The 15643-nt window shown below is 39.4% G+C and overlaps 1 long non-coding RNA gene across 1 annotated transcript; it reads right to left on the bottom strand.

Moving 5' to 3' along the window:
- Nucleotides 1–9092: 9092 nt before the first annotated feature.
- Nucleotides 9093–14248, bottom strand: LOC111947107. Its single transcript, XR_002872927.1, has 2 exons — nt 14066–14248; nt 9093–10509 (listed from the first exon to the last, which is right to left on the bottom strand). It is a non-coding gene; the product is annotated as an uncharacterized LOC111947107 (long non-coding RNA).
- Nucleotides 14249–15643: the final 1395 nt, after the last annotated feature.

Genomic DNA, 15643 nt, shown 5'->3' with positions numbered 1-15643 from the left:
CAAAATGAAATATATTGAATAATATAATGGCTAATTTAAAATCTGTGTGCAGCTTTTTCCCCATTTCATGATCTCTTTATATATTTATGAGAGATTTATTGGTTGATTGTGTATTTGCATGAGGCCATATTTATTTATTTAATTAAATATTTATTTATTTAATCATGAACAGTATAGGACTCCATAGAGGAAGGGATCGATACAGGTGGCCCCAAGAGAGAATTCCTCTCCCTCCTAATGAACGAGCTGAAGAAACGGCCCATATTTGATGGACCTATGGAAAGCCGCTACCTGGTCTACAAATCAACAGGTTATTTTTTCGTACAATGTCTTAAAAGGAAAAACAAAAAGATATTTCAGTCATGCAGTGTTATTTAAATATGGCAACTCACTCAATATTTTTAACTCTGAATTTTCTTGGACAGCTATCTTAGAGGATGAGTATCATTTGGCAGGAAAGATGATAGCTGTGTCCATTGTACACAATGCACACTATATCAGTCCAACCTTTTTATTAACCATCATATTTGGCATAGTCTAAAAATAAACACCTAAAAAATAGAAGAAATTCGCACCAACATGATTATTTGTCTTGCTAAATTTAACATAAATACAAAATATATCTCATATAAATATTTAAAGATATTGCATATTTTTTGGGATAAAAAACACCCGGAACCGGTGGTCAGGCAGCTTCAAGTCTGCCAGGCAGATAGCAGCCAAGGAGTTGTTGGAGGAGCTGATGGAGCCCCCTCGCCCATGAACCCTGAATCAATGACATTATTAATAATAATAATAATAATAATAATTATTGCCAATGCTTTTGGAACTCTTCATAATAAATGACCGTGATCTCTCAATACCACCTGCGTCTCCCACGCATTGTAATCGAGATATGATAAATACAAACACTAATAATGCTAATGTTTTTAGCCATCAGGATAAATTAAACTATGGCAAGAGAGGTGGTAGATTCAAATTTGCCCGCGAATCGCGTTCGGCGGGAACGCAGCAAGCGAGTCTAACAATAACCAGAATAAAACCTGGGACTAAAAGCAAATAACGCTAAAATTACACACACATATCACATTAATCAAAAACTTTCAGCAAATTTGCCCGCGAATCGCGTTCACGCAGCTAGTGAGCCTAAGAATAACCGAAATGGGGCTAAAACCAGGAGTAGAACCGCTTCTCCTCCACATCGAAAGGAGCCAGCTGAGGTGGCTCGGGCATCTAGTCCGGATGCCCCCTGGACGCCTCCCTGGAGGCGTACCCTAACCCTAACCCTAACCCTCCTTTCCGCGCTCTGCTGGTCATTGTTATTCTCTGCATCTCTGAGAATTTAACTTCTCTTCATGTTTCTGTCTCCATAGGATGGGCCTTGACCACTTGATTATGCTGCTCTGTGCAGCTGCTGTGACAGTTTCTGCAGATTTAATGATGAACGAGAGCAGCCAATCCAGCATGTGGAGCAGACAGAACCTGCCAAAGCTGCTTGTAACACAAACTAAACACTTAAGCACACCTTTGTTTAAAGGGAAGCAGGAAAATGAAAGCAGTTGGGGGTCTGAGGTGCTTTGTAGAATTGAGTGTCAGAGCACCTTACCACCATTAGACCAGAGAAAAAGATCAAGAGAAGGAGGGATGAAAGTAGGAGCCACAGAGGAGGAAAACATGCTGGAAGGAGGGCAGCTGATGGACCAAGGAAGAGTTTTGCAAAAAGAGAAAAAGGTTTTAACCGTGTGCCACGCAGTATAGGATCTTGACTACTTCTTGACTCAAAATGAAAAAGAAAATGCAATCCTACAAAATGCTTTTTATTTGTCTTCTGAAGCACCGCATTCTGTCGCTTAATTACAATGATAAAGAAAATGGTATTTGACATTTCATTTTCAAAAAGTTCTTTAGTAAATATGTAGCAAAATTCTATTAGAAATATCTAATTTAGGAGCAGGGATTTACATCCGCCTGAGACAAAAAGAGAGAGGAAATGGAAGGAAAGCAAAGTGGCAGAGGAGGGTGATCGGGTGTTTTCAGGCCATCAGTGGGTGCAGGTCGAGGAAGGTAAGATTAGGGATTACAATGTGGCAGTGAGGATTACACCACTGAAATATGCCCAGATCTTCTTCTGGATTCATGGAGATTCAAGTTTCTATCAAAACATTTAAACCAAGGAGTCGTAAGAAGGAAAATATAAACCTTATCATGACTGTTTTTTTGGTGGATTATCTTCTATCCTCTGTAAATCAACAAAATATATAACAGTATCTTTTCCCTTAAAATACAGTGACATTATTGTTGTTTAATGTTAGATATGACAGAAAATATTTTTATTGCAACATATACATATTTCATGTTCTGTAACCGATTTGCATGCTTATATATTTTTTACCTTCACAATAAAGATCCAAAGTAAAGAGAGTGACCCTTGATAGAATAAAATTTAATAATTTTCCACAATGCTTTGTTTGCAACATCTTTAAAGTTTAGGGCAGTTGTGCTAATACATCACCATAAAGTTATACACAGTGAACTAATAAAGCTGTCACGGTGGCTCTGTCAGCTGACCTCCCCCTCACAGCTCCTGCTCTGCTGATTGGAACCAGCTGCCCATCATCACCTCATCATCCTGCCAGGCCTTCATAAGGCAGCGTCTCTCCAGAATCCAGTGCCAGTTCGTTAAACTCACTCCGGTGCTTAAGTCTGGCCTTTTAGTCAAGTTCATTATTCCTGTTTGCATCCTACTCATCACGCCTTGTACTTACCTTCAGGTTCATTTCCACGCGTCAAGCTGGTTCCTCCTCATCTAGAACTCCACATCTCATCCCAAGTTGGTTCCGCGGTCCTCGGCGTCCACGCCTCTCCTCAAGTTGGTTCCGAGGTCCTCGGCGTCCACGCCTCTCCTCAAGTTGGTTCCGCCGTCCTCGGCGTCCACGCCTCTCCTCAAGTTGGTTCCGCCGTCCTCGGCGTCCACGCCTCTCCTCAAGTTGGTTCCGCCGTCCTCGGCGTCCACGCCTCTCCTCAAGTTGGTTCCGCCGTCCTCGGCGTCCACGCCTCTCCTCAAGTTGGTTCCGCCGTCCTCGGCGTCCACGCCTCTCCTCAAGTTGGTTCCGCCGTCCTCGGCGTCCACGCCTCTCAAGTTGGTTCCGCTGTCCTCGGCGTCCACGTCTCTCCTCAAGTTGGTTCCGCCGTCCTCAGCGCCCACGCCTCGTCTCCTCTGGTTCCACGCCCAGACGCATCCTCGCGTTTTTCCCCTCATGCTCCAAGACTATAGCGACTCTCTATGGAGGATCTTCTTCCAAGCTCTCCATATTATTCTGTACTTCCCCCTTGGGTGAATTAAAACCTTTTCCTAGTATTTCTGGCTCTGAGTACTTCCGGGTTCACGCGTCTGCCACGTCTTTGACGTCATGACAGAACGAACTGGCCACCACCCAGACCCAGCTGACCCAGAAGGATTCCACTTCGCCGTCACGCAGCAAGGACTAGCGCTCGGTTATCAAGCAGAGACCCTCAACCAGATGGCTTCAGCCCAGCAAGATTTATTCCGCCGTTTGGATGGCATTTCTCAAGCCTTAGTTGAGCTAATTGGTCAACAATCGGCCACGGCAACACCTAGCTCATCATGTCCCCCTGCTGGGGGTTCTAATCAAGCCGCCGCCACCTGGACTCAGGAAAACTTCGGCCTACAACCCGAACCATTACAAGGTGACATTGAAACATGTGGAGGTTTTCTTTTACAATGCTAATTAATCATTCAGCAGGCCCCGCGGTATTACCACGCTGACCACTGCAAGATCACACTCGTCGTAAACTCCCTCCGAGGTAAAACTCTTCAATGGGCCCAAGCTTACTTATCTGCTAACCCTATTTTTCAAGTGCCTTTTGATCGTTTCATCGGGGAGTTTCGTCTGGTCTTCGACCAACCCCGCAAAGCTGAGGAGGCTACTCGCCGCCTTTTGGGACTAAGAAAACGCAGCCGCGCTGTAAGTGAACATTTAATTGATTTCCGCATCCTGGCGGTGGAGGCTGGCTGGCCAGACGTCGGCCTCAAAGGTGTGTTCTATCAGTCTTTAAATGAAAGTGTCAAAAAACCACTTATGTTCACAGCCTGAAGCTAAGACCTTCGAAGAGCTAGTCACCGCCGCCCTTCGGTCAGACATACGGCTCCGGGAACGACAATTGGCGCGCTCACGTCAGGAAAAGAGGACCACCATTAACCATGTCCGTCAAATCACCAAGTCAGAACCATCTCCTCCTAGCTCTCATGAAAACATCAATCGACCCTCTGAGGAACCGATGCAGATCGGCCACTCCAACCTCACCCCAGAGGAATGTCGTCGATGTAAGTGTAGCACCTATGCTATTAGGCAGAGGTAGTCAGGCTACTGGACCAAATATAGGTTCGCACGGAGTGGTGTGTATTGAATAAAAGAGCCAAGAGTCAATAAAAAGGTAGAATGGAAAAAGAAAAAGCCGGCAGTTTACTGAATGATTGACAAACAACAATAAACATACAAATATGGTTCTTAAGTAATGTTAAGACACCTTTTCAACACCCTTTATGTTGTTTTTTCCTTTACTTTTTCTGTTAAAGTTCAAATAAAAGGTTTTGTTCAAGTTAATTTCAGTTTCAATCTATTTTAATTAAAGATGACCGGTCATTTGGTTTAAAGGGATTTTAGTTACAGAACTAAATTTATTTAACTTAAATTTAGTTTAAGCTTTCTTTTGAGTTCACTATATTTACCCTTTTCACTTTTTTGTAAATCAGTTTTGTCACTTTAAATTTACACCAAAAGTATCCTTTAAAGTTACAAAATATCAGATATCAAACAAAAGACAATTCAATATGCAAAGCAAACAAAGAACTGTTTTTCTAAATGTCCAATTGCTTAGCAAAATCCTTTAAAGTTTGTTAGCAGACGTATCCAGTTTTGGTAGTGCTCCTTTAAAGTATATTGGATCCACAGTTAGTGTTCAATCTCCTACCGCGACCTTGGCAGAGATTTTGTAGTAGTGAGGAAAAGTAAAGGACCACGTGATGCTCTACAGGCAGTCCGGATATCGTGCTCCTTGGGTAGGCTCGCCATCCATGGATCAGGAGAAGTCCAGAACGATCCGGTCCGGAACCGTCTCCCAATTACTCTCGGGGGGACTCAAAAACCTGGCCTGCAGGACAGGCCATAAAAATAATTTTAGTCCATATGCAAAATAAAACCACTCCAAAATGAAAGCGGAGCCGCACTAGAAGGCTACGTGACTCTTTAGAAACTTAAAATGGCGGCTGCTCTTTTTTCTTTTTCATACATCCAACTCTACTTGCAAAATTAGCTTCTTTTCACACAAATTATACCCAAAATACATCAAATAAAATACATTCATGTTTCGAAGTGTCAAAGAAAAATTATAAATAACTCAAAAGTACTGTTTTGTCATCTTTTCACAACTTAAATTGGTCTCAACTGGGCTCGCCTCATCACGGCAAAACCCACGCCACAAAAGTAGGCAAAATACAAAACAAAACTCGTCTCGTAATGGCATAAAATCTTATTTGGCTCACACCCCTCTTCCGGTCTGGCTAGACAACAGGTTTGCACCGTTATTTTAGTTTTTCACCGTAGTTTTTCAGCTAATGGCTACTCTGCTGCGCGTGCTTGCTGTCTCTGCCCTAAACAGGCCTATCTCTCCGCTACGCGCCGCACAGGTTGGGGAGGGCTCTTGAAAAAATTTTAAACTTTATCGACAACAAAAACAATTTCTCTTTTTAAACAAAAATAGTAATAAAACCTATAAATTATTAATGTGAATACTATTTATATTTTTATCCTCACAACTTTTAGCTGTTTTTATCATGTTGTTTATTAATATTTATTGACCTTTTTATATCATTACTGAGTGTATTTGTAACGGGGGTTACATAAGGAGGAAGGTACCTGTTTTTATTGTAGTCAATCTGGCAATCACGTTCATCAGTGTTCATTACGTTTAAACTCAAGAGCCCCCTGACAGAAGACAGGCCGCGGGAGGGTCCTCCATCTGTGACTCAGGAAAATAATTTCCTCTACGTTCCTGTCAAGTTATGCCACCAGTCCCAAACTTATGAATGTCAGGCTCTCATTGATTCTGGAGCTGAACAAAGTTTTATTGACTCTCATTTGGTTTCCAAGCTCAGCCTACCCGTCGAACCTCTGGACCATCCTGTCAAAGCGGCTGGGTTAGGTGGACAACTGCTCCCTCGCATCACTCATCACCTCCGGTAATCATCATGAATTCTTGCAATTTTACATCACCCAAATTCTCCATTCTCCTGTTATCTTGGGGTTCCCTTGGTTATGTAATCACAATCCTCAGTTCGACTGGGATAACAGCCATATCACCAACTGGAGCACCCACTGTATGGCTAATTGTCTCCGCTCCGCCATTCCCTCGGTGCCCCCAGTCCAGATCCGGTTCCGGAAGAGATCGACTTCAAAAAGGTACCCTCCTGTTATCATGGCCTCAAACCGGTGTTCAGTAAAATTAAGGCGGGTGCTTTACCCCCTCACAGGCCCTATGACTGCTCCATCGAACTTTTAAGCGGAGCCACGCTCCCTAAGGGCCATCTTTCAATCTATCTGGCCCTGAAAAACTTGTGATGGGAAAAATATATTTACGAATCCCTTTCTTCAGGTCACATCCGCCCCTCCTCATCTCCTTTCGGCGCTGGTTTTTTCTTCGTCCAGAAGAAAGAGAACCTTACGACCCTGTATTGACTACCGGGATCTCAACCAGATCACTGTTAAAAATAAATATTCTCTGCCCCTTATCAGTTCCGCCTTAGATTCCGTTCAGGAAGCGTGCGTAACTTTTCCAAGTTAGATCTCCGGAACGCGTACCATTGTTCGCATGCGTGAGAGGGAGGAATGGAAATTGCCTTCAACACCCCTCTAGGGCACTTCGAATACCTAGTGATGCCCTTTGGGCTTACCAACGCCCTAGCAGTATTTCAGCACCTCGTTAACTATGTTCTCCAGGATTTTCTTGATAGGTTTGTTTTCGTGTATCTTGATGACATACTCATCTGTTCACCAGACATAGAACAACACACCAACCATGTACACAGAGTTCTAGAACGTCTTCTTGAAAATCTGCTTTTTGTTAAAGCTGAGAAATGTGAATTTCACTTGTCCAGTTTCTTTTCTGGGATTCATTATCGAAGCGGGTAATATTTGTCCAGATCCAGCCAAGGTTTCTGCAGTTTCCGACTGGGAACCAGAGTCTCGGAAGCAATTACAACGCTTCCTCGGTTTCGCTAACTTTTACTGTAGATTCATCCGTAACTACAGCACTCTTGCCGCACCTCTTACCAAACTCACTTCCATCAGTAAACCGTTCGTTTGGAATCCCGAGACCCAAGCCGCTTTCAATAATCTCAAGAAAATGTTTGGTTCCGCTCCTATCCTTATTCAGCCTAATCCTAAACGTCAGTTCATTGTCAAGGTTGACGCCTCTGATACTAGGGTTGGGGCCGTCCTGTCCCAACGTGAGGAAACCACTGGCAAACTTAAGCCATGCGCGTTCATCTCACGCAAACTTTCCAAACCTTGCCTACTTCCGCACAGCCAAACGCCCTAACTCCCGTCAGGCCCGCTGGTGCCTTTTTTTTTCCGACCGGTTCGCTTTTACCATCACCTATAGGCCGAGTAGTAGGAACGTTAAACCCGATGCCCTTTCACGTTTTATTTATTTATTTATTTATTTATCCCCCCCCCCCCCACACACACACAAATTCTGTGTTTTTGCCCTGATTGCAATACAGATTTGCAAAGTTTCCCCAAACCTTAATGTTTGTGATTTGTGCATTAATTAATTTTTGCTGAGGTGGCCTTAGACTGCCCACAGTAAAAGGTTACTCTGAAACATGCCATTTTGTTACATTGGGGTGTTTGGGGACTCAGAGAACCGGTCAGAATCTGCTGTAACCACCATCTGCCTCAAGCAGTGCAGCTCATCTCCTCATTATAGAGTTGCTCAGGTTGTGGATTGTGGCCTGTTGGTCCACTCTTCTTCAATGGCTGTTCCAAGTTGCTGGATATTGGAAGAAATTGGAACACGCCATCTACACTGGAAGGAAAAACAAGACATCCAAGATTTGTTCAAAAAGCAAAATAAACTCTTAACAATTTTGTCATAAAGAACATACAGCCTTACCTTTTGCATCATCCTAACACTTTAAGCTTCATCCTACACTGGATTCATTTAATGAAGAATGATAACCAAAAACCAAATTATAAACAGAACATTCAGTGGGAAAAAAAATATTTCTTTTAATTTTTTTTTTATTCAAAATGGTTTATTATAAGCAATCAAAGCAAGGGGAATTCACAAAACAATACAATCAGCAGTTATACTTTTGTACAGAGACGTAGGATATTTAGACATTATTTCAAAAATTGTGTGAAGGGGAGTGAAAGGAATTGAATTTATACAATCCCACCCCTGTTTTCTACCGTGCTATTTTCAGTACATGATTTATCATTATGCGGTTCATAATATTTTAGCAGACAGAATTAAGAATCTTTAACTATCAATAAATCACATGTGAAACAACCCTCCCTTGAGGATGAGTCGCATGGTAAACTTGGCAATGTTTTTACGCTGGATGCCCTTTCTGACGCAACCCTCTCAATCCAACCGGGCTTGGGACCGGCACAGCAGCGGAGAAGGGAATAGGGAGCAGCCCGGATTCGAACCCTGGTTTCATGGACGGAAGGCGCCGCCAACCAGCACTAGCTAAACCGGCCCCCCAAAGATGAATTACTTAGTTATTATGAAAAAATAGACATAACTCTATTATAAAAATCAACATGTCACATGCAGATTTATCTAAAATATGTGCAGATAATTTTCATTATTCAAAAATCCTGATAATGATTAAAAGTATCACTATATCAAAAAAAGAAATCTTCATAGCACATGCAGATCAAGCATTAAAATATGGTCCTTGCAGTCAGTGACTGCCGCTGCAGGCCATAAAAATGCGCATTTTCATTTTCATTAGAACAATCATGAATATAAGTAGACATAACACTTAGTAAGTAGGCATTCACTTCAAATACAAGGTAGTTTATTTACACAATCTAACTAAAAAACATTAAAATAAGACTCAGTTCTCATGCAGTTAGTGATGATGTGAGAAAAGGTCTGACTGTGGAGCTTCCTGTTTCAAACCTTAATCTAAAAATAACATTTCCTTTATTCTTAAATCATTTTTTTTTACGATGAATATAAATGATGCTGGCGCAATTTACTTTTACCTTTGTACAGTACCAAATTTATCTTTTGTTGCAGGCTAAATGCAAATGATGTTTGCAAAAAAAAAACAGAAAGTAAACAAAACAGTTAATCTAACTAGAACTTTGGTTGAATGACACGGTTTATTTGAATAATAACCTTAGTTGCAACACCATCTGCAGATTTCTGGGACAAAGCGAATATAACCTGCTGGAAAAGATTCTCTTCAGTGACATCCAGTGAAATGACTTATCTCAAAGATTTAAAATCAGCAGTGACATTGTTTGTGGAAGTTAGAAACATCCACCTCATTGGTTTAGATGGTTTACACATTTACAAATGTGAGAAGTGAATGCATACAGGAGTGGATTCAGACAGCTGTTTATAAATGTCAGTGGTAGAACAATGTACCGCAACTCTGCGAGGTGTTTGTCAAGTCTCTCATTGTGAAAAGCAGTAGCTCCAACACGCAATACATTCATAGTGTGATATGGAATCCACAGGACAAAAAACACTATAATGATACTGGTAACCAGTCTGGATGTCTGAGGGTTGTTAAAAAATGCTGCTCGATTCACCTTCCTGTAAAGCTGAATGTATGAAAATGCTACAATAAAACATGAAGTAAATCCCACCAGAGTCTCTGTCAGCAGCGTAGCTAACTTCTGGGTTCTGGACGAGAACACATATCCACAGCGCAGCCGGTTCTTATCAGGGATTTCCTTTTGAATCACAAAAAAAGGGATGGAAAGAATCAGTGAAACCGGCCAAAGCAAAACCAGACACCATCTCATTTTTGTCAGAACCTGCTGGTGCACTACGAGCATGTAGCGTTGGAAGCTCAACAAAACTATTGTTAGCACACTTAAATAAAGACTGCAAGACCCGAGATATACTAGGATTTTACAGGCCAGTAGACCAAAGATCCAGCTGTAGAGCAGACTGTAAATCCACAGTGGGAGAGTCAGCAGACAGAGCAGGTCTGACACGGCCAGATTCAGCATCAAACTCTGGGTCATGCTGGACAACTGCTGAAAATTTGGCTTCAGAATGATGACAGCAATGTTTCCAGGGACTCCCAGGAGAAAGCAGAGACACAGAATCACTGCAGCTGGCACACCTCTGGAGTCCATGGAAGGAGAAGTGAGAAGTTCAGAAGAGGAGGAGATGTTTGAAGTTACTGCAGTCAAGTTGAGTTGCTCCATGACGCCCAACACTAAACAAATGATGGACCTAAGAGACACAAAATAATCAGGAATTCAGAGGATTCAAACTATTATAATATATCTGACCTAAAGTCAATGATCATTTCTGAAGTGGGACAAGGCAGAAAAACATTTGACCACAAAAATGCCTGATGGACAGAATTCTGTTTACAGTTACAAGAACAAAGTTCCAAGGAATAAAAAAAATGAATGACTTTAAATTTAGTGTTCACTATATTTTGTGTTACAGGCATTTATCCCAAAATAAAGAATCAACAGCATCAATATTGAAGCAAAAGAAGGAAAAGCCTATTGAATTCTTGTAATCTCAATTCGACAGTTTATGGACCCTTTTTATTTTTCCCCCACAGCATTACTTTATTATATTAAAAAAAAGAAAAAAAAAAAAGAAAAATACAAAAAAAAAAAAATACAAAAAGAGTAAAACAAATGATTAATCACCTTTGAAAATTGTTAAATTGATTGACTTTTGATAATAGTACTTCACTAGCTCCTAAAATTGATAAATTGATTCAAAAATCTTTCCTAATGTAGCATAACTTTGCACATGTTTTTAACTTTTTATACTTGATGAAATTTTTGCTATGAAAATTCCTGAAACAGTGTTGTGTCTATTTTACTGATATAGTATTATGTTTTAACATAATTTGCATATATTTCAGATGCTGCATTTGCCATGTTGATTTCTAAAATAGTTATTTTTGACGTAGTACTTAAGTAATTCATCTTTGTCATGTGCTTTATTGATACCTTATGATTATTAATTCTGTCTGATAAAACCTAGGAACCGGATATTGATAAATCATGTAATAAAATGGTTATAGTATAACGGGGTGGGATTATATAAGTTCGCTTCCTTCCACTCCCTTTCAAGCAATATTTATTAATTATGTCTAATTATCCTAAGTTTGATTAGTTACCGTATGAATGTATAACTGATGATTATATTGTTTTTGTGTATTATTTCTATTTGATTGCTTGAAATAAACCATTTCAAATCAAATAAAAAAAAAAATCTGATTACCTTTTAAGCTACAGGTTCTTTAGGCCTAAAAAAGTTGATTTTTGTCCATTTTGATGGCATTTATTCATAAAAAAATGATACTTTTTGCTTTTTGTTTCTTTATTACTGTACATCATTGTGCTAAAATGTAAAACATTAGGTAACTAAAACTATATAACGAAAACATTGTTTGACATGAATATTTAGACTTCATTTCAAAGTATATTGAAAAGAAAAAAAATCAAGCATTTGCTGTCAAAAGGAATTAAAAAGATAATTTTCATAAGAGAGATTCAAACATTTGCATACTGGGTTGCTACATTTTATTATTTCATGAATGCACTGATACAAAGCTTTGTTAATTTTTCATCTGTTTCAGTATCAACATAGTTACATGAAGTTATTTAGTGTTATTTAGAGTTCTTTATATATATAAAATTATGTAGTCATTTTTTCATTAACAGATTTGTGTATCTTAACTTGAAATTGGTTAATGTCAAGCTCTCAAAAAACAACACTTTTAAGGAAGTCAAACAAAGAAATATCCATCTATACACACATTTATAAAACATGGTATAATTAGTCATGAATGGATTGGAAATATTAAAAAAAAATTCCATTCCTAATAATTTTCTAATTAAAACATGAAAAAGCAACACCACTGTTTACTTTCAAATTGATAAAAACAAATTTCCCATTTTAATGTTTTTTTTTCCTCCTTGTGGCTCATGCAGCCACCGTAATGGACATCATAAAAATGGAATCTACCATTGTCTTGTGTGGGGTAAATGTATTAAGATGTATTTTTAAGGACAATATAAGTTGCATATATACATGACAAACAGTACAGGTTTTGAAAGGTTTAAAAATGCTAAAAAGTCCCTTTGACATGCCTGCGTCTCACCCCTACTTACTCTTACCCTATACTTTGTGTTTATGACAGGTTGTCACCGGCAACATTCTCATACATTAAATTGTGCAGGAACATTCTCGCACTATGGGTTTTCTGAAGTCTGCAAACTTAAATAATTGTGTGGGTCACCTGCGTACAGGTTTTGTACCCACAGAAACCATGTATCCACCTGTAAAACAGTTGAGAATAAGGCATAAGACTCTTCACTTGTCATGTTAAGTGTGCAACAACCTGGAGCTCAGCTCTTTGTAAAGTATTTTTGCAACATAATTAATAAAAGATAAATGCATACAAGAGTGGATTCATGCAGCTGTTCACAAAATGCAAAGTAAAAATGCAAAATACAATGTCAATGTTAAAAGCTACTCGCATCTGCAGCAGTGAACGCATCGAAAAATAAAAAAGGACCCAGAAATCACAAAGAATACTGATTAACAGCGTGGTTGTCTGTGAGTTGTGGAAAAATGCTGCCTGCATGCTTTACCTTCTTCTGGAGGCAAGTGAATCAAAATGCTACCACTAAAAAGAGTATAACAACCTATAAGATCCTTAGCAGCACTGGGATCCACTGAACGTCTGTCAAATATTAAGACTCGTTTTGTTCTGATCAGTGGTCACTCATCCAAAAGCTTCCTGTTTCTGACTTAAGAAAAAAAACATTTCCTTTGTTCTTGTCTCATTTTTGTGAGTTCTGTGTAACAATACCAGCAAAATAAAAGATGATAAGGTTATTTTCTTTTTTTTACATCTTGTTGATTCACATTTGAAAAAAAGATGTTTACAAGTAAACTTATTCATGGAACAACTAACCTTGTTTTGGTTAAAAGTCTAAATGTTAAATTTTATTTTCAACACCTCCTTAACTGCATCATCTCAGAAACCACATCATTTCCTGACAGAACAAATATAACTGGACCAAGATAAAATCCTCCTCAGTTTTCTCCAGAAAAATGACTCATCTCACTGTTTTAAAAGCAGCAGTGACAGTTTGTGGAAGTTAAGAGCATTGACGTCAGTGGTTCTATGGAGTCCTATACTGTTCATAATGAAATAAATAAATATTTAATTAAATAAATAAATATGGCCTCATGCAAATAAGCCATTGTGAAAAACAGCAACATGAAATAAAAACAAAGCTACTTTGGAAAATATTGTTTTTGAAATCCAAGGTTCTGGAAAAAGACAGAATTATAACAATATTCCGCATGATTAAAAATGAATGTTTTAAAATGCTGTTCTAAAATAATGAACAGGTTTTTGAAGCAAAATGAAATATATTGAATAATATAATGGCTAATTTAAAATCTGTGTGCAGCTTTTTACAATTTCATGATCTTTTTATATATTTATGAGAGATTTATTGGTTGATTGTGTATTTGCATGAGGCCATATTTATTTATTTAATAAAATATTTATTTATTTAATTGTGAACAGTATAGGACTCCATATGGTTCACCCGTCTCTGATAATTGCCAATTGACACCTTCTTTAAATAATTGCCTAAGTCATTCTGCAGGTCTTGCGGCAATCCTGCCAGGATCGCTGTTCTAAACATGACTGTTTCAGAGGCTGACAGGCTGGGCTCTCTGCCTGTGCTGTCTGTCCATTTCTGGACACACTCAGAATAATGTGTGTTGGCTTCCTTACCTGCGTAGGGGAAGCTTGATGGTGCTGCAATCTGTGGATCTGGATAAAGTTCTCTGATCGCAGTAAAAACTGGAACTTGAACGTCCACTAAAAAAGTGGATTCCAGGTGGTCCTGCACACCTGAACGCTGTTCAATAGACTGGATCTCAGTGACTGTGGCCGTTACACCTAATATCTGTCTCAAATCACCCATACAGGGAACAGGACCTTGCATAACTGTACATAATTGCTGGAGGAAATTGCGACTTCCATTTGACACACGTGGTAAACCTTCAGCCAGTGTTGAAACATCCTTAAGTGGGAGTGGCTGATAAATAGGCACAGCAGCTCCTGTCGCTATCATAGGAAACATATGTTTTGCGTCCCTGTGCTGTTTAGTTTCACTTCTTAAAGTCATACTGTGTTTCTCCACATATTTTCAACATTGGATACATTTCCTGTGAATTGTAAGGGGGGGGGGGGGGTACAGGGGGGGAATCTGTCCCTACAGGACAAAGAACATCCTATTTCTTCACAGGATGCTGCAAGCATAAAGCATAAAGGAATGTCACACGACTATAAATCTGGATAGTTCAAAATAAGTTCACTTGACACTAAAGATAAAGCTGTAACATAATAAAGAATAAGATATTAAAACATACATTTTCTACATATTCCATTAGGAATAAAACATTACTAACAAACTAACTGAACATAATGCTCAGGAGGAATGTGCATTTCTTCACTTATCTTTCCATATCTTCTTTGTAGGGTTCATGTCTAATGCCTACCAGTGTGGGAAATTGTAAAAGGAGTGATGGACTTCTGGACTGGAGGTTCTGGAACTTTCTTCTTGATTGTCAAAGCACATGGAAACAATCTTCTCCATACCACTGGCCCATTTGACATCTGTACCCTTTATGACAGTTCTTTCCATACAGAGGCTTCTGAGAGGGACTGTCTGAATGAACCTTGAACCACTGCTTAACTAAAGAGCCTGCAAATAATGCACAATTGGATATCAAGCTTTTTTGCCTGGTCTGATGCTGAAGAAGAAAGATCTACGAAGTTTCAGGAAACCATTGTGCTTAAGCATTTTCACATGTTAACGGGATAGCCTTATACTTAGCCTTATATCAAGTTTAATGACACAGTCTTTTGGGGTGAAAATATCTGCTAACTATTTTTTGTTCAATAGTAGAATGAATGCTGTTACACTTCATTAGTAAGACCTGCAACAAGGTATTTCTGAGTTATTAGTACCCCATATTTCCTTGGAAGCTCAGAGTTTGCATTGGAATTCTGATTACAGCAATCAACACTTCACACTATGATCTCCTTAAGTTCTGGATAGCCATGGATCAGGCATTCAAAATGACAATACTAAAGATGAGCAAACACCTCACTACACACGTCACCTACTGATTTGTCAAATGCAGCAGTAGCTTTCTTTGAACCCAAGTTGAAAAGGGTAAAGGTTTAGACCTGCAGTTTAGTTTTGCATGGCACTGCTGGCTTGGGTTTTTGGACACAGTAGCACAGCTTGCAAGTCCATTGTCCAAAGAGAGTTCTCTTCATTGGTAAAATCCTTGTCCTGGG

Source organism: Oryzias latipes, chromosome 24, assembly GCF_002234675.1.
Source record: "Oryzias latipes chromosome 24, ASM223467v1".
Classification (NCBI taxonomy): domain Eukaryota; kingdom Metazoa; phylum Chordata; class Actinopteri; order Beloniformes; family Adrianichthyidae; genus Oryzias; species Oryzias latipes.
This window is presented reverse-complemented; position numbering and strand designations above follow the sequence as displayed.